General features: G+C 37.0%; 1 protein-coding gene across 1 annotated transcript in view; it reads right to left on the bottom strand.

The window, feature by feature from the left end:
* Positions 1-20,308, bottom strand: part of ORC5 (origin recognition complex, subunit 5) — a gene marked incomplete at its 5' end in the record, with an annotated part of 67,902 nt that overhangs the window by 4,940 nt on the left and 42,654 nt on the right. The window lies entirely within an intron of this gene.

The following is a 20,308-nucleotide window of genomic DNA, read 5'->3' as shown; positions in this document are numbered from 1 at the left end:
ACAGTGTCTTGTCTGATTATTTTACCAAATAGCAATGTACCAGCATATTTTTCACTATCTTTGTTCCTCCAAATGATGACTGTCATATCACTAAAGTGCAGCCGTGGGATGTCATCATGTCCTCATTTTGGCTCAATTAGAGTTAATTTTCTTCCTAGTAGCTGCTGTAGCACTGTGTTTTGGATTTAGGATGAGAATAATGTTGATAACACACTGATGTTTTAGTTGTTGCTGAGCAGTGCTTACACTAAGTCAAGGACTTTTCAGCTTCTCATACTGCTCCTGCCAGCGAGGAGCCTGGTGGTGCACAAGAAGCTGGGAGGGGACACAGCCAGGAGAGCTGACCCAAACTGGCCAAAGGGATATTCCATACCATACGGTGTCATGCTGAACAATAAAACTGGGGGAGCTGGCTCGGGGTGCTGCTCAGGGACTGGCTGGGCATCCGTCAGTGGGTAGTGAACAACTGCATTGTGCATCACTTGTTTTGCATATTCTTTTGTCATTATTATTATTTTCCTTTCCTTTTCTGTCCCATTAAAATGTCTTTATCTCAACCCATGAGTTTTACCTTTTTTCCAACTCTCTCCCATCCCAGTGGATGGCAGCAAGCAAACAGCTGTGTGGTGTGTAACTGCCTGCCGGGTTTAACCACAACACAATGTTGGGTGCATCCAGCCTGTTCTGCCTCAGTTAGGAAAAAATTCTGTGGTGACTCCACTGCCTCCCTCTCAGCTCCAAGGGGAAAGAAAGAGGTAAAAGCAGAGAACTAGAAAAATTTTCCCTGGCCGTCGCTACAGATGCCACTGACAATTCAAAGCAACAAGGTTACATTCTATGAAGAACTGGTATCTGAACACAGCTCTACCTTTCAAAAAAACCCAGCCAACCATGACCTATCTCTGTGTAATGATAACAGCATAGTAAGGAATTTCTGAAGAATAAATATATCAAGAAAGTGAGTGTCAGTTCAAACCTTCAAGGAAGCACATTGCTATAAAAAGTAGCAGCAAGTTCTTACCAGTATTAATCAAAATAAAAAATCCTAACTCAGTAACAACCCTACTTTTGTGCTGAAAGTGAACTTGGTCTTCAGATTTGTGACAGTGCTTGCAGGAGGTAGGAATAATTATTAAAGTTTTCCTTTCAGTGGACATAGTATAAAAAAAAACCTGACACCTACCTGTGGAGAATAGAAAAAATTACAGCCACCACGAATGAGGCAATTTTTATAACAGCCTATGCTTATCTTTCTTTTATATGGCATTAGAGAACAATAGTTTGGATGTCATCTTTCTGCAGTCTTTGGAGTTTGGTTAAGGAATACTGGCCTACCCATATTCACAAGGACAAATTCCATTTACTTAATTCAGATCTATAAATTACATTAAAGAGTAGCACATGATTTACAAATTGTTAGCATTGACAGCACTTAAGAAAACTGAACTCAGTATATGGTGAATGGCTCAAAATCCAGTTCATGAATCACTTTGCACATATCACTGAATTGGTCTCAACCTCAAACTTGTTAGGTGTTGATTTTCTTAAAATACTCACGAGTTTGAGAGTACATTTTTTGACATTCTTCATTCAACAAAGTCCTTACTCAGACAGTGATGAAACATTACAGAGTAATCTGCTGTAACAATTGCTATTTTACACCCCAGTGCACCATTACTGGCAAATCACTTCTGCAATACCTACTTGCAGCTGGCCTCACATTCAGAAATTACCAACGAAGGAATGGCAGGAGGCTCCTAAAAGCTCCCAACAAGCACAGCAAAAGCCTAGGTAGTTTGGAGTCGGACACATCTCGGTTTTATGTGGGATATAAAAGTGACCTTGCTGCTGCATTACAAATGCTCCAGCAATACTTTAGCAACAAATTGTAACCATTTTCTTTTCCAACTAGCACCAAATGTTGTGTGTAACATAAGGTTGGCAACACAAAATTCCTTACTAAAGACTGACTCAATAAATCTGCAATAGCATTGGACTACATACTAAGTCTCATTAATGTTTCTGACTCAAGACATTAGCTCTAAAGACTCAATATACAGTATTGCAAGACAAATGAAGTTAGTGATCATCAGAGCTTGCAAACTCATTTAGTAAACTGCAACCCTTTACTTATTTTATTCACAAATCCTCTATTTATTTAACTTAATAAAAATGTTATCACAGGGAAGTTAGAGCTGAAACAGTTAGTCCTGATCCTGAGAGTGCTTAGAAAGACAAGTAGACAGAACTGCCACTTTCAATTCACACAGGTAAGAAACAGTTTTATCTCCAAAGAGGCTTAGTATAGACAAGGAGAAGGAACCTATATCTAAGGGGAGTAAACAGGGACCAGCTCCCCTTAGATATAAGATATTTGTCTAACAGACAAATGTTAGAAGCGAAAATAACTAATTTGTGAGTCTTTGGAGCAGAATTCAAAAACTAGTTACAGATGCCTAGCCTGCACATGGAGAAAGGCATTTGTAGCAAAATTTTAAAAATCACCAATTTTGATGTTCTGTTAACTCCCAATGTCCAGGTGCCACCTATAACTTCAGCATCGAAAAAATGCAACTACTTCAAAAGTTCAGATGCTGTAAAATTTTGGAGGCAATTTGTTCTTAAATGAAGATGCATCAAAAGTTTGAAACACAGTTGGGAAAAATATGAATGCAACGTTAAACTAATTGCACTTTTTAGTAAAAAACAAAACAAAACAAACCTTTTCAAAGCTTCCCCCCCCACTTAATACCATGGGTACAGTGGCTCTATACCATTATGACAAAAGCTTAGGAAAAAACATCTGGCAAGAAGAGACTAGAAACAAGCCAGAAAAACTGTGTGGGTGACATAAGTAAGAATATTTACTGAGAATCTTTTGAACAAAAGAAATTACAGTTGGAAGAAATATTCTAAAGGTATTCATAAAATTAAAGTTAGATCTGGTAACGATTTAATACCAGCAAAAGGTAATAAGGCAATGGAATTTTCTACAGGAATAACAAGAAAATCTGAAGAAAATTATGTAAACAATGTGAAGGAATAGGTGTCACTAGTATGCTTAAAAATAAGCCATGGCTGAACTTTCTTTGAAATACATTTTTGTGAGAAACCTGCTGCTGAAAGTTTGGATGCAAGGGGAGAATAATCATAAAAGCATGGCAGAGAGTTGCTACCAGGAGGAATGATTGCTCAGATTGCTTCTAGAGATTCACTGGTCAAATATGGACATTGAAACCTCTGGAGAAAAATAAGAAACCCACAAGCAATCCTCAAAGGCTGCTTTTTTCCTATCAGCCCAGACTAACAGATGGGCTTTGCATCATTCCCTGAGCAGACACAAAGACCGGCTTTGTCAGCACATGGCTGCGTGGAAGCGAGAAGAATTCCAGAAGTGAGGGCTGTCTGCTGAGAAAGGCCAGGCTCTTCCCGACGACACCATGAGAAACCAGAAAACATTCGTGGAGGTGCAAAACATGAGCAGAATTCAGACCCAAGATACAAGGAAACACATGGTTAGTTTGGGAAGCAATTATTGACTATCGCAGGAAAGAGTCTGGACAAAGTGTGTGACGCATTTATCCACATTATAAAACGAAACAGAAAAAATGATGCTGAGTATTAGGAAAAAAAAAAAAAAAAAAACCAAACAAGCTGTTTCCTCAGAGATGTGATTGAAATCTCACCAAGTGGCACATTTAAACTATACTAGAAAAACATTAACGAAAGACATTAGCAGGGACAATTTCAAACTGGCAGAGACATACTAGACGATCTGCAAAGCATCTTTCTTCTCTACACTCTATAATATTCAATTATCTTGCCCAAGATGCAATGTTAATTGTAACTCTTCAGTCTTTCTTTCAGTCGACTTTCACCCACGGCTTTTTCATTCTGAACCTCAAACCTATCAAGAAATCAATAACTTTCCGTATTCGGTACCATCAGACAATGGTACTATATTCTTTCACAATCACACTAACTTTTATGCACCCTAGTTCTTTGCAACACCACCATCACACGACTGAAAGCAAACATGCAGCTCACTGCACTTGTTCAGAACCCACCGCTGCCAGGAGTTATATTCATGCACGTGCAACAAGACCATTTGAAAACCAGATGCCATTTAGAAAACACATTTCAGTCAAAATGACTGGCGAAATAGTCTCCTGGAAGTTAAATTCTATGACCCTAGTACAAATTATTTGAGTATAAAAAAAAACCTGCTCAAAAGGATTTCAATCAAAATTACAGCTAGAATATGCTCAGTATGTCAGCCTTGTTAGAAAAGCTTGAAATAGAAAGGTAAGAATAGAACATCACAATTATATTTATAAATATTTCAGCTAGCAATTGATCAAAATTGTGTTTAGAAAAATTATTAAAATAAATCAAGACTTTCTGAATGCTTAGATTTTAACAATCAGGTTTTGATTCTGAATTATGTTTTGTGCAAGGCTTATAATGCATGAAAAAAATACAACAGAAGAGACTGCACTAGGCAATATGACCTACCATTTTATCAGATCTTAAATGCTTATAGTGCAAAGTCATTTTACCACATCCTTTTCCAAAATATTTTTTTTTTTTTTAGTATTTGTTCAAATTTTCCATCTGCTAGGAGCACTCCAACATTACTAATTATATCATACCTTTCTTACCCTATTCTGCATCCCTCCAAATCGCTTATGGCTTTCCAGTGTGCAGTTAAAGCATTCATTACTATATGCTTCAGCTATATATTTTACCTTTTTCTCAGCTTAAATTAATCCAACTCTTTTTTAAACTACCATCTGAATGCAGTCAAAAGGCTTCTGACATTAACGGAGCCACCAGCAGAAAGGGGTTACCCCAGCCACAGCCTCGGTGGTGGTCCACAGACAGCACTCTATGCCCCTCGCTTTGGTAACATGCACATGGGTGGCCGTATAGGATGTTACAGTGCATGGCAAACATAGTGACCCAGTCTGCTGTGCAAGCCTTTTTCATCTATGAATGAGTTGTTGTGTTTGGTGTCTTTCTTTGTCCCGTATTGTTATTTTTTGCATTTCTCTCCCACAAATATAATTTCATTATTTTGTGTTGACTCTCCAGGACCTTGCACATTATTTCTTTACCTGTAATAGTACACACCACACTTACTAATTTTTAAGTATTTTTTGCTTTTCTCATCAATGCGTTAACGACACTTTACCAGAAGACTTCATCAGATTGGGTCAAACAGAATTTAACACTAATTACCAACTTGAACAAACTTTCAAGACATAAATGTGTTGACAAATTCCAGATGTGACAGCAATTTTTTTTGCTAAATGTTTAATTACTAAGTGGCAGGGGGGAAGGAGTGTGTGAGAAGGGAAATTAACTGACTACTTCTGCTATCATTTACCCTTTAAAAGGAAATATTGCTTAGCCTAACAGATTTTTTTTCTTTTATTTTTATACCAATTTAAGGATTTTAAAATGTTTGTTCTATCATGACAGTAGGGATGTTTAGCTGTTACTAGGAAGCACTCTTGCAGCCTGGCAGGGATTGAAAGAGATTTGTATCACATTTTCCCCTACAAATTATCATGTAATGTGCCTATTTCAGTCTTGAGTACAATAAAGAATTTACTGGATTGAGATCAGTCCGTGTCACCAAAGCCATCAAATCGTACCATCTTCTTCATGAATGCACTAAATTTTATCATAAAAACAAGAAGTTTTTTCCCCTCCAGCACAATGACTCCCATAGAAGTCTTTTCCAGAATCTTACTGATACATAGAGAGGAAAATTTGCTTCAGTTTCCTAAGTAATTTTATTCAAGACCTATTTATTTGAATACAATCTTATATTTTAATTAAATCTGTTTGTATTTGTTACTCTGCATCTCTCTCTTCACTGTCTCCTCTGACTTCACTTCACTCAAGGCAAATCTATGGAATTTACAGATTCGAACAAAGTGACCGTTTTGGCTTTTTCAAGGCTTCATCATACTGGTGGCTCAGACATTTATTAAGACAGCCAAAACTTCCTGTTCTTCCTTCAGTTTCCAAAAGATGATCCTTCTGTTTTTAGAATAAATATTTATATACCCTCTAGTATATGAGCTTGAATTTTACGCTGTTAAAACCACTCCATTTGTATCATACTCACCACCTTCCAGATATTTCTTGCATGTCTTCATAGCAGAAAGTTCACTAAGCCCAAGGCATACAACACTGAATTTTACACTACAAAATTCTTTCAATTACTGCTATCCAGGTCATTAAAGTCATTCTCATATGGTATTTTCCCCACTACATAATCGGTGTTCACCACTTCTTATTCCACTCAGTCTTACTTTTTGTGTCGCATTTACGCTAAATAATATTTGACAAAAGTGTTGCCAATTTCATAGACTTCTTCAAGGGATAAATGTGCATCTTTTGCTTTTTCCTTTTCCCCTCCTCCCTTTCTGCACCACTCCACCCTCTCCTGTCTTTCAGGTCACAGAACACCTTTCTGTGTACTAAAAGCTGCCTTATTTCTAGCATGTTCTGCAATTGGCTTCTTTGTGGCTTTTCTCTTCAATCCCAAGTGAAACAAATGTATTTTCTTCTTTTGAGGAGACATTCCATCACCTTGCTCTAGAATTCATATTCATATTTTAGAATCCATTCTCTTCAATTAGCAGTCTGTCTTCTAGGGTTTTTTTGTGTAGTGACTGACTAGCTGCAAATCTTGACTCATCAGCGCAGCATCCTTTCATCTCTCCTCTGTACTTTCTCATTACCTCTGCTCCTCACATCTTCTCTTCCCAAAACCACTATTTTAAAAAAACCAAACCCATAGCTTTTTTAAATGGGGACACTGAAACAAGATCCAGGAAAAAAAAAAAAAAAAGGGCAAATTAAAAAAGCAAACAAGAAAGCCAGAAGGACCTATTTCTTAATCCAAATTTGTAGTTATTCTATGTCATGCTCTGCCACTGAAAATTCAGTGAGGTGGTAGAGGGTTTCATGGAGTTAACAAAGCAACTGGACACACTCATTGAAGGAAATACAACTACAGGCTGCTAAATGCAAAGAACATCAACTCCGTGGCAAGCATTTAAGCCACAGATAATAAGAAGCTGTAACATATACCAGACTAAACTCATCCACTGTTTGCTGGTCTTATATTTTTCCTGCATGCCTGATATTAATTGGAAGTAGTCAGACAGTTTTACTGTCTTATAAGAAGTAAAACAGTGGACAAATCCACTTTTGATCTGACTTAACATGGCTGTTCCAATGCATTCACCAAAGGTAAAGTCTATCATCTGCATCTTCTACATTCTACCACTTTGTGTTCCCCCTTTACTCTTCTCTTGGGTCTCTGCAAGGGCTCTCTTGCTATTAATTACTATATTCTCTCCACACTGCAGTCATAAAAAAAAAGAGAAAAATCCAGCTTCCCCCACCATCTTCTGGAAGACTTCTCGGTATTTCAAAAGTGTTTGCACAGATTAGCCCTGCCCATGCACTGTTACAGTAACATTGCTTTTAAAAACAGGTCAATAATTTATTCAGTTTGGAACTATTATTAAAGGAATCTTTCAAAGTATTAATGAATTTGTTTTCTCTTCATTCTTTTTATTCAATATATAAATTAGGAAAAAGCCCGTGTTTTCTCTTAGCACATTTCTTTTAGCATTAATCAATTTGCCTAAGGACAAAAAGGAACACAAAAGGCAATTCACAACAATCTTTGCCTCATTCTGCTCATGAATTTTAAAAAAAAAAGTATAAAAACCTCTGCACAGTGATGCACGGATAAATCAGTATTTCTGAGTCAGTTCCCTCACTTTGAGGATCGATTAAAGCACTTTGTAATGCCCTGAAAAACATGCTAGAAATTTGCTTAACATGGTATTTTCTGAGAGGATCAAATTATTTTTTGTACCTGATAATATGTTTGGAAATCTTTTCAGAAATTTCTTAAGAATCCTGGAACTGATTACAGGGAAGTTTATTTTGATCCTCCAAAACATGCAAAAAAACAAAGCTTGAATGTACTTGCAATCTGTTGGAGGCGCATGCATCTAATTTACTCCCTAACAACCTAGGAAAGGCACTCCTAAGAAGTAGTACTACAGATATGAATCACAGACAGATATTTCAAAAGTATTCACCTCTCTGTTTCATACTTAAAATCAGAACAACGGAAAATGGTAGCAGATGGTCAAAGAAACACTCGGGGAATTATGTTTACAGATAACTTGATTACTTAAGTCAGGTAGCTTCCTAAAGTGGACATCAGACAAAGGCTAGCTATTTTTCAAGGCAGAAGCAACAGGAAGCCAACAGAAGCATCCTCCTGCCACCCCCTGATTAATTTCTACATCAGAGGTCTCAGGTTCTGAGACGTTTTCAGAAGATGAGGAAGACAACACAAAGACTTTCCAAAAGCAAACTTTTGTGCAACTGACCAAGCATATAACCTTAAATCCCCTATTCTAGAAATTTTTCACTTTTTTTTTGTTTTTGGTCCTTCATTTATAACACTTCTGTCCCACAATGGCAGCATTTCTAGATACTCCAAGTTAACTTCTATCAAGAACAGAAAAAAGTAAACTTAAAAATACTACCAAGCATCTGTGATACTGATAGGACTTGATATATTTACAGAAGGCTCTTAAATTTTTAATGCTATCTCAACAAAATACAGAACTTCGTACACAGAGTTACTAACCTTCTAGTACTATATAAATGAGGTTTTTCGTTTGCAAACATAATTATGGATTCAAAAATAATTAAAGCAATTAGGATCTCTAACCTGTCCTGATGACAAAAATCAGTACTCTGCATATGTCATGATATGCCAGAAATCATGAAATTAAAGGAGACTTCTCATAATCCACCTTGCTTTCTCCAAGAAATAAAGAGATTTTCAACGTGTGTTAACCTCATTCTACTTTTGGATGATTATGATAATTAAGTGTTGAAAGAATATTGATCCAAATCTTGTATAATAAAGAAAGAAGTTAAGAATTTTTAATTAAACCACTCCAGAAAGATTTGACCCAAATACTTCTGAAATACAAAAATCAAGACATTTTAACCACAAGGCTAGACAAATGGTAGAATACGCTGTAGGCTGAAGTGGGAGTCTGCTCTGAAAAATGACAATTTAAAGATACATTTATTTTGTATCTTCAGATTATTAAACCAAACCTTTACAGACTCGCCACAGCACCACACTGCATCCCAACTACTCACAAGCAGCATTGCAGAAGACTGCAATCAACACTATATTCATTGAGACTACATAAAATTCTGCACATTTCAGTGGTTCCATAATTGGCATAAATAGTAACAAAAATAAAAATAGAAAAAGCTTGTATCAATCACTCAAGTACATAAGTACATCATACTGGTACAAAAGAAAATCCCTCCTGGCCCAAAATACTGTCCCTTGAAAGGACTGGCAAAGGATGCTTAGGAAACTGTACAATAAAATTTTAAGCAAAAGAAATGCCCCGACATACACAACTGGCTCCCAGTAATCTTCATTTCAGAGACTTCAGTAATTAGGTCTAAAATTGTTCACACATATAGATCTGGCCTGTAGAAACATGACACTTCATGTCATTCTCGTATTGTCAAACTGGAGATAAAAAGATTGTTGAATTGTGATGTTAATGCATCCAACCAACAATTTAATATGAGGCTGCACATACACCAAGAAATTAGGAACAATACTATCTAGCTCTCAGCAAGAGCTGAATATATGGTATTTGTGCACACTAGGTTTTATGCCATTAAACAGAGGAGGTTAAAAAAAAACCTGATTTAAGGCATGTACTTTCATATAAGATATTATTCATCTAATTCTATAAGTCATTAGAATTTCATTTGATAATGTGATGTCAGAACCCGGACAAACAGTTACAAACAAAGCTCATACAACAGCAACTGAGAGGAACACTTCTGCTCAAAATCTCCCCTAACAAAATCAGGACATGCAAGTTTATATTTGTTCACAGGTACCCTTAAGCAGAACAGCCAAAACACCAAGGATGAACCCAAGTTCCAGTTCCAGGTTGGGTGACTGTCACCATGCAGCACAAAGGAAGAAAGGAATCTGCAGAGTTGCTCTTCTCGGCAGTGGGATATGGGCAGATCTGGAATCTCCCCTCCCAGAGTGTAACAGCAAATGAAATACTTGAACATTCTGCTCTGACACACAGTAAATAAATCTATGGCAGTTTGGTCCTGCTGGGAGCAAGAGAAAGTCCAGGATGAAGACTGTCACTGAGGAAGTGAATTCAGCCCTCTAGTTGCGTGAAAAGCAGTGAAACCCTCCTGTAACAGCACAAAGCTGATGGATGTAACCTACAGTGAGAAATTTTGGTTTTATTTAAAAAAAAATAAAATCTATCATTACAATTTAAGTTTAGGCACACTACAATAAGAGGCTATAAACTTATAACATCCATTTGTATTAGTCATTCCACAGAAAGTAAAGCTTTCAGTCATCCATGAATTGATAACTCATGAAATATTTAAAATTTAAGTTCAGTGACCCATTAAATATACTAGATGCAACTCCAAAAATATCTATAAATATCTTCATACCTCTTGCATAGATGATCCCGCAAAGTGGTCATAACGACTACTGGTTTTCCATCTTTTATTCAGTTATACTTGGTTTTATCATATAAAGAGCATGAAACATCATCTGTCAGCATGAAACATCATCTGTCAGCAATTAATTGGAAAGGAAAAAATCCCGTTCTTCAAACACAACACTTTTCTTTATGCAGTTTCTGTCACCCTTTAAAGCAACTATGAAATTCTGCTAGTTGTATCACATATCACTTAGCTTTTCAAACCTGGAAAAAACCAGTTTCTGACACACATGTGTTTGGCCAGCACATGTGTTGGGTAAAAAGCTAGGAGCCAACCAAGGCAACCACTGAACTAGTGAACCAGTGTGCTGGCACACCCTTTAACAACGCTGGTCAATGAAATTAACTGCACCGTATCTGTAGACAAGTGAGGCACAGGAAGGGAATGGTCAGGTTGGAATGGGGGAAGAGATGAATTTTGTATCAAATACTATTACACTTCAAGAAATCCACTCAGATTGTTTCACTCCTTGGAGCAGTGACTATGTGTTCTCACCGTATCTGTAGACAAGTGAGGCACAGGAAGGGAATGGTCAGGTTGGAATGGGGGAAGAGATGAATTTTGTATCAAATACTATTACACTTCAAGAAATCCACTCAGATAGTCACTGCTCCAAGGAGTGAAACAATGTGTTCTGCTTAAATACCTGCAAAAGGGAAGTACCGATTAGGAACAGTACCCAGCCAATTAGTATTTCTCCTGCCTTTGTGGCACTCAAGGATAATACAATTTTGATGGGCAGAAACATTCAGAGACACTACCCCCCTATAGATTCTTAAAAAGATCTCACTATATACATTGAGTTAAAATTTGTGTAGTTATTCAACATTGACTACATGGCTCCTACATCATCACAAATAATTTACAGAGCAACAGAGTCTAAAATAGTAATGTGCTGCACAAGGCAATTTCCATGTAATTCAGGAATGGATTAAAAACATAAAAGAACCTACACAAGGTGTATTCCACTGAAATTAAAATAGGACAATGCAATAAAGAAAAATAATTTCTCAGGTTTCCATGACTAATACTTATTTTTGCAGTTGATGGTTGTGATAGCCACTATATTTTCTGAATAATCATTGTGTCAAGATTTTTCTGCAATATTCAGTAATGATAAATCTGATTTTTTAACGTTAAAATTACATCACCATAAAAAGGCTCAATCTCCCCAAAAGTACTATATTGATGACCAAGCTCAGAAAAATCCATACAAGACATCAATGGAAAGGTGCAAAAAAGCTGGCAAGAATCAAGCAATCAACATCTTTTGATCTCGTGGATGAAAGACAGTCACTCTCCTACTAACAGGGCTATTTGCCTACTGTAGTGAGAAAACACAGGAGAAAAACAAAACTGAAGAAACAGAGGGGAAGAAAACAGAGGGGAAGCAGTTATGATTTGGCAAATACACTACGAGGGTCTGATGAAAAGCTACTTGTCATTCCAATCGACTGTGCTATATCCCGAACACTTTTCCACCTCCTTGGAGGCCTTTCACATAAGCTTTACATAATGGATCGGTAGCTCCCATGGCTATCTCCTGGATTCTCTTCAGTAAGTGGAAACAGAGGTATTCCTCAAGTATATTTTAACCTGTTCATAGCAGAATCTGCATTGCAGTCAATAAGTGTTAAAAAAATGGTATCAAAGAATCAACCGATCAGGAACTGTTGTTACCAGTCTGCTATTCCTCAGTAAGAGAAGCTTAAGCAGCAGAGACAAAAACATTGTCTCAGGTATACTCTGCTTGAAAAAAGTTACGCTGGAGGCCTTTTCCTCTCTGCCACTGAAGACTCAGACCTGCTTTTCAAGAAGTTCTCAACACATCTTGACCAAGACAACACATTAAAAACAGAACACAGGTGGGGTGATTACTGCCAGCAGTTAGTTATTGGATCAGGACATCCAGACGAATCCTCTGAGGTGCCTGGCAGCCTGCACCCTCTTGATGGCTGTATTCAATTTTACTACCAGAAGTAACATTCTGAAAAGTAGCAGTGCAGGTCTCCTCCAGCTTAACCAGTGCTCAAAACTAAACACCCAAAACTATCTCCATCCTCGGAGATATCCATCCTGCAGAAGCAGTATGTATCGTTAAAACTTGACTGATTTTGTCTGGGAAGTGTACCGAGACTTTGTCATCTCAAGAATAATTTTAAGAACCTAGCCTCAGGAACTGCATTTCTAAGACACAATTTTGCACTGGAAAAAAAAAAAAAAAAAAAAAAGAGAGAGAGAGAACAAACATTCATACAAAGAATTTTCTGTCTCTAAAACTGGTCTCAATTTATTTTATAACAGAGAAATTGTGCAATATGAATGCTACCATGGTAACAACTCACTTTATTGAACAAGAGAGAAAATAATTATCCCAAACCTGCATATCATGCAAGCACATGCAGTAAATTTAGGGCTGTCCTTTTTCCCTTTACTATTTTTCTTCTTGCAAAGAGAAATGGATTTTGAATTTATACCTTATAGCAAGCCAGGCATCATTTTGCTTGTCCCTCCCACTTCTTTGTGTATTTTACACCTCTTGAGTGCATGATGTGAAGGACCCAGTTACTTACAAAAAGAAAAAGGGATTAACGAATCAGAAATCCTCTTCCCCCTCCTGAGTTAAGTACAGAAGACTCCTATGTAAATGCTTCATGCATTTAAAAAAAATGAAGCCCTAAGGCAACCACAGCACATGCTTAGTATTCACTCAGTATACTTAAACAGGAACCCTTACATTTATAGTAAACCAAAAGTTATTAATCTCCAAACATAAATTAAACCTGATTTTACTGTTCTGTCTAAACATTCTTTGTGATATTATGTCTGCAAACATATTGTTATATTTTATATAGAAGGGACTGCAATATTTTCAGAAGAACTGCATGGATTTAGCCATACAAATCCAATTAATCTCAATAGAAGTTGTATGGTTAAATCCCTGCACTCGGTTTTGACATTTTGGAAGCAGTGGGGGAGGTTTTTCAAGTAGTGAATATGTATTATAAAAACCTCAATTTTCTCAAAGAGAAATAAAATAGCATGTAGATACAGATATCAACAAACATATTTATGCGACTCTATCAAGAAAATCACATTCCCAGCAAAGAGGGCAATGATTTCCACAAAACAGTATTTTACCAAAAATAACAGTATTATCCTGCAGCCTATGAGATAAAACTAATCACATATACATATTAGTTGGATAAATTATTCTTATTTTACCTTCAGTTTTTATCTTTTTACTTCATTTGCAGTGGATTTGCCTGTCTGATATAAAATGTTAAAGAATTAACTTAATCTTGTGTTCAAAGCTAGAGGATAGCCAAAATAATGTGTTTGGGATACATAAAATTCATGTTTTTAAAAGGGCACTTTAAACAAGTGACTTGGAAATGCCATTTAAAAAGATTAGCTCATTTGCCACAGATTTTCCTCACTTTTCTTTGGTTTATTTACAATCCTAAACAACTTAAAAGAGTGGAAACAAAACTACTCTCATCCAACTTCAGCAAAGAATGCAGCTGATTTTTTTTTTTTCTTGGTAAATTTCTTCAGTTACTAGGAACAATTTGTATGTACACACATTCATGCACACATACAATGCAGGCTGTGCAAAATCTTAATTCAGCAAGCTGTCTTCATAGAGCTGGAACTCTCCAAACCATCCAAATACAACTTATCTGGATACAGAATTCTTTCTGAAATGTATACTGTAATGGTATGTCCTTCACAAATATACACACACACAACTAAATATATTTAATACCTCCTTATGAAGCTCTTACAGAAAATGAGAAATATAATTGCAGTAGTTGAACTGTTGGAACTCACCATTCCATATAAAAAAGCCACTCTTAGCTGCTTTCTCTCTTCCCCAAAGCACTCAACAACCAATACCAGGATTTTACTTCATAAATATTAACTAGCTGCTTTCCATCTTAAGAAACATAAAACCAAAGCCACTAGAGATGTATGTTTCCCATAGCGCAGTTGAACAGTTAAATCCCAAGAGTGTTGTAACTGTAGAAGAGATATAATGTCCTGTTTTACAGTAATTTAGGTTTTGCATTTGACAGCACTTTTCATATGGTCACTTTTTCTTTTACAGTATATACTCAGGCAGTTGAGACTTTTTTTTTTTTTTAAAAAGAGAAATTATGTGACCATTTGGGAATTAGCTGGGCATATAAAGCATTTAACAAGTAACTAAACAATAAGCATAAATTCACTCAACAAAAGCCATCACGCTGTTTATTTTTCCTGTGTGAGCAAGGCTTGGCTGGTTGCTCACAGGAAGGTTTAGCCCACGTGCTAGTTGAAAAGTTTTATTTAAAGCTTGTTATATTTCAAATTAATCATGACCACTCAAGTACCATATCCTCAAAGAGAGGAACAATAACCACACATTTGGCCTGAAATGGATGATAATGCTGTTAGTTCATAATAAACTCATGCCACTAGAAGTAAAAACATTGCTATACAATTATAAAGCAACATTTTTTCTGTGGTGGTATGTTCTAAAAGCCTTATAATCTGACTTAAAACAAATTTATAAAAGCATTAGCATTACAAAAAATAAACATCATCGATTGGGATGGTATCTGAAACAGCTTCTCTGGCCAGAAGCTCTCGACAAAGCCTACTTTGAATTTTGCTTTATACAAAAGCTGTAAATTCTGTGGTACAGAACTTCAGTATAATAATAATGCTTTGGTATAATAAAAAAGTTTAGTATGTTTAAACATAACTGATAGAAAGTTTAATATTTAAATAGACTTAAATAAGAAATTGTTTTGTGTGGAAGACTTTTATCCACAAACCTTGTCTAATGCAAAAATCTCAGACACCCCTCTGCCCATGTCCCTTACAACCTCAGCTACTTCTGTCTCCCTCACAACTGAGAATCACAGAGTAGTTGAGGTTCGCAGGGACCTCTGCAGGTCATCTGGTCTAAACCCCCTGTTCAAGCAGGGCCACCCAGACCAGGCTGTCCAAGCACCATGTCCAGATGGTTTTTCAACATCTCCAAGGATGGAGACTCCCCAACTGCTCTGGGCAACCTGTGCCAGTGCTCAGTGACCATCACAGTAGGAAAGTTTTTCCTGATGTTCAGAGGGAACCTCCTGCGTTTCAGTTTGTGCCCATTGCCCCTGGTCCTGTCACTGGGCATCACTGGAAAGAGCCTGGCTCTGTCCTCATTGCACACTCCCTTCAGGTATTTTGTGTGTTTTTTTTGTTGGGGGTCGGGGGAGAGGCATTTGTTTTTTAAGATATAAACCAAATTCTTTAAAAGAAAAGAAGAAAATCTAGAAAACTGAAACAAGCATGAGATACCCATGCAACTTCCTCTGACCAGATCTTCCTGGTGGTCTTTAATAGTAGCAGCTTGTTGAAGAAATCAAGGATGAAATACAGTCAGTAGCTATTAATGTATGCAGGATTGTCTGCTTCACAAATAAACTGTTACTAATTCAGAAACATAATTTCCATTCGGTTGACTAGTGAAATGATACCTCACTAAGATTTCTCTAAAGATAGTCATCATCATTATTTAGGTTCAGGGCTTAACTTTTAGTCTCTAAATGCTTATTTACTTCAAGTGACAAGACTCTCACACTTCTGCCTGGGTACAATCCACAGAAAAAATGCTTCTCCCTGTTTTCAGGCTGGCTCATCACCAGCCAGAGCCTGAGCTACAGTTCCCAGTGGCAGAATGCAGCCTATTCAAAACAGCATGATTAATTTAACTAAAAAGAAAACCACAAGCAGAGAGAAATGGATTAAAAAACAACAAAAGCCTCCATACATATGGCCTTATCTGAGACTTGCCTTGTTAACATTCCCCTTTTTCCAGCCATAGGGTGAAGCACTTGCTGGTACTGCCCAAGTGCAACTGCTGCCTCTGACACTATAACCTGAATCCCTTCCCCTCTCCAACACAACCCACCGTTGAATTCAGGTATGGTTCCTCCCATTACAAAGCAACTGAAAGAAAGCCACTGCCAGGTTCCCAGAAAGCCAGGAAAGCTTAGCTGCATTTAACACTTAGGGCTCCCTGCAACCAGCCACACAACATTTTCTGGTGCTAGGGATGCACACAGCACCGGCGATTCCCATGTTGTTCACAGAATCACAGAATGTTAGAGATTGGAAGGGACCTCGAAAGATCATCTAGTCCAATCTCCCTGCCGGAGCAGGAACACCTAGATCAGATCACACAGGAACGCATCCAGGCGGGCTTTGAATGTCTCCAGAGAAGGAGACTCCACAACCTCTCTGGGCAGCCTGTTCCAGTGCTCTGTCACCCTCACCGTGAAGAAGTTTTTTCTCATATTCAAATGGAACCTCCTATGTTCCAGCTTGAACCCATTGCCCCTTGTCCTATCACTGGATGTCACAGAGAAGAGCCTGGCTCCATCCTCCTGACACTCACCCTTTACATATTTATAAACACTGATTAGGTCACCCCTCAGTCTCCTCTTTTCCAGGCTAAAGAGACCCAGCTCCCTCAGCCTTTCCTCATAAGGGAGATGCTCCACTCCCTTCATCATCTTTGTGGCTCTGCGCTGGACTCTCTCCAGCAGTTCCCTGTCCCTCTTGAACTGAGGGGCCCAGAACTGGACATAATATTCCTAACTGTTAAATGCCACAGATGATACAGGCACAGAGCTTGGAAATGGTGCTATGACGAAGGAGTGTTTCATCTTCTTCAGTGTGAGCAGGTGTTAAAATTCTCGTTTAAAGATCTAACAGCAGGACTATAGATGTAATATGGTTTTAAAATCTATTCATTTTCTGGTTTTTTCCTCCAACAAATAAATGTATTAAACTTTACAAATTTGTTCCCCAGGTTCTCTGTAAGAGGAGAATCTAACAATGTAATGGACTGAAAGGAAGGCAGCTGTGCCCAAAAATAAACTTTTTACCATTTCAATTATATGACCATAATTAAAAATAAATATACACTGCTGTGTTCCCTGTGCTCAGAATGGGAAGTAAAGACAGCAGTATATATGTTTTGTTTATTGATGTCCTGCTTACCACAGCTGCAACTCTGTATTTAGATCTGACAAAGAAAAAGCTGAGACAATGAGAAAAAAGTATCTCAAGTACTGATATGAAAGTGACTAGCAAATCTTATTTAACCAAGAGGTTAGACTTATATTTGGAATAACAACACTGGTCACTTATAGTGGGTCATCCAAATACCTGACATAGCCATAGACTCCACTGACACAAATGAAATTATCACTAAAGTCAGCTACTCAGTAAAGATGTAGTCTGGACATCAGGATTTACGACAGCTGCATTTTTATCCGAAGCATTGCCTATCACCTTAAATTCAACAAAGAATGAAATAATTTCAGAAAAAGATGTCCTATTTCAACAAAAATTAAATGGCTTTCCAGATCGATACTCAAATGTTTGCCTTCTACAGTTTAAGACCAAGTTGTATATTTTTTAATATATAACTTAATATCACACCCTCTTTCCTTGAAGTTGTACTGTAGATTCCTACTATGATCAAAGCGTCTGGGCCTATCAATCATTTATAAAGTTGATCAGGTCAATGTCTATGTATCATTTCATATAATAGTTAAATAGTAAACAATCTAAAGATACAACTAAAAAAAAAAAAAGAAAAAATTTTAAAGTATTACAAAATAATCGAGGCAAATACCTGCACATCTTTTCAGAATCTGGAAAGTCAGTTTCCAAATGTCTCCATTCATAAGCAGTAGGCAACCTGAAGATGCCTGTACTGTATCAGCAACTTCAAACACAGAGTACCCCTAGATTAAGGATGTGTCTTGCAACTGTGCGTGTGAGCATGTGTCTGGAGCACAGGGCTAGTTCCAGCATTTCTCCAGAACAGTGCTTATTTGTTTCAATGTCACTACAAAACAAACATTAAAAAAACTCTCAAAACCAAAACAACCCAGATGATGAACACACAGGCAAACTTTTATGCCCCTTGTTTCCAATTCTTGCTTCTTCCTATTTAAAACATACTAGGATTCAGCATCAAAATGATCAGCTTTTCTCTTCCTACCTAAGTAAACACAGCTAAAAGTATTGTGAAGATGACAGTGATTGACAGTTACATGATGACACACTTGACAAAATCACATCTGCCAATACTTACTTTTTTCCTCATTCATGCAGGTTTATTTTTTTTCCAGAAGAGTACAGTACTTACTAGTACAACACTTCCTAGTTCAACATGCAGGAAAAGTTGTTTAGCTTTTTAACGTTCAGTTTTAAGAGACAAGTCAATTAATTTTAAACAAATTAAAACCCTGAGTTTCAGTATTTTTATTCATATGAATGACCTTAAGCAAGCCCATATCTGATGCAATAGATACTTCATATGGATAGCACCTTCATAGGTAATACAGATAAGAGTCTTGTTCCACTCACGAGGCAGAGGGAGTTAAATCATGAAATATCCAGTTTTAATTAAGATTACTGTATCAAAGGCAAGGTTTATGCAAAATTGAAGCAAGGATCAACGTTAATGCCTATTCTAAAACAAATTTACATAAATTATGTTTCTCTAGTGTACCATGAGTCTTATATTGTCAATTTATGCCATGTGAGATCATAGAAATTAGAGATGGAAATATCTATTAAGTCATCTTTTCTCTCCTCCCTCCAACACAGAATTCTTTCCTCCAGTCTATTTCCAAAGGCTTTGTCCACTGTCATTTTCAATAGCTCAAGCAGTGAGGCATTCCACTAAAACTTCAGGGGCGACTATGACACACTTTAACACCTCCTGTAGAAAGTGGGGTTTATGGTATTCAAAGCTAAGATTCCCCTCATCTTATTTCATTACTCCTACTTAGACCTCTTTGGATTCCTCTAAATGAATCCTTTCTTGGCACTTGAAGGCTATAAATACTTTCAGACATTTTCATCATCCCCTGCTAGCTATTTAGCCAAATTAGTATAGGGATCATCTCTCTTCATCTGAAACTTGCCAAGCACAGTGATAGCTATAAGTAATATTTACACGTGTTCATTTCCTTTAATCTTTCTTCACAAGTCATTCCCTTCCAGCCTTTAATTTCTGCCACTCTTCATGCCTACATCTTCTTTTAAGTGTTACTACTTTCCCATTATTTTCCTTTATCTGAGCAGCTTTATTAAGGGTCATTTCTACTTATGCATACTATCTTGAATTTACCACTTCATCCTGACTTTTCATTGATGTATGTAGGCTTTGGGGGGTTTTTTGTTTGTTTGTTTGTAATAAAACATCACGCTCAAATCTCTTCTCTGTTCATGTCAAACAACCACAGAAAAAAAAAATTACCTCCACTACAGACTAGCATTTTAGCTTATTAAAAATATGATAAGCGTAAGTGCCTAATAAATTGAGATTGTTTACAGTATTAATTTTTATGTTTGTCTCTGTTTTTCCAGGTTTAGGCACCATCAACTTTGGGCAGTCAGTCTGGAACACCTCTGGTTTTCAAAGTAGAGATAATTAACCTTTTTTCTTTGTATTTGTCTTTTTTAGTATCTACATAAACACTTTCACTAAAAAGAAAAATAAACCAAGGTTTCAAGCATTATTTTTTATCTCCTATCATATTGATGATTCTTATCATGTTTGCTACCTTTCTTGCTGATCACTCCAACACAGAGCTACCCCCAGTGC

This window comes from Pterocles gutturalis, unplaced genomic scaffold (assembly GCF_000699245.1).
Source record: "Pterocles gutturalis isolate BGI_N339 unplaced genomic scaffold, ASM69924v1 scaffold19225, whole genome shotgun sequence".
NCBI classification, from domain to species: Eukaryota; Metazoa; Chordata; class Aves; order Pterocliformes; family Pteroclidae; genus Pterocles; species Pterocles gutturalis.
Note: the sequence above shows the minus strand (reverse complement) of the source record. Positions and strands in the feature narration are given on the sequence as shown.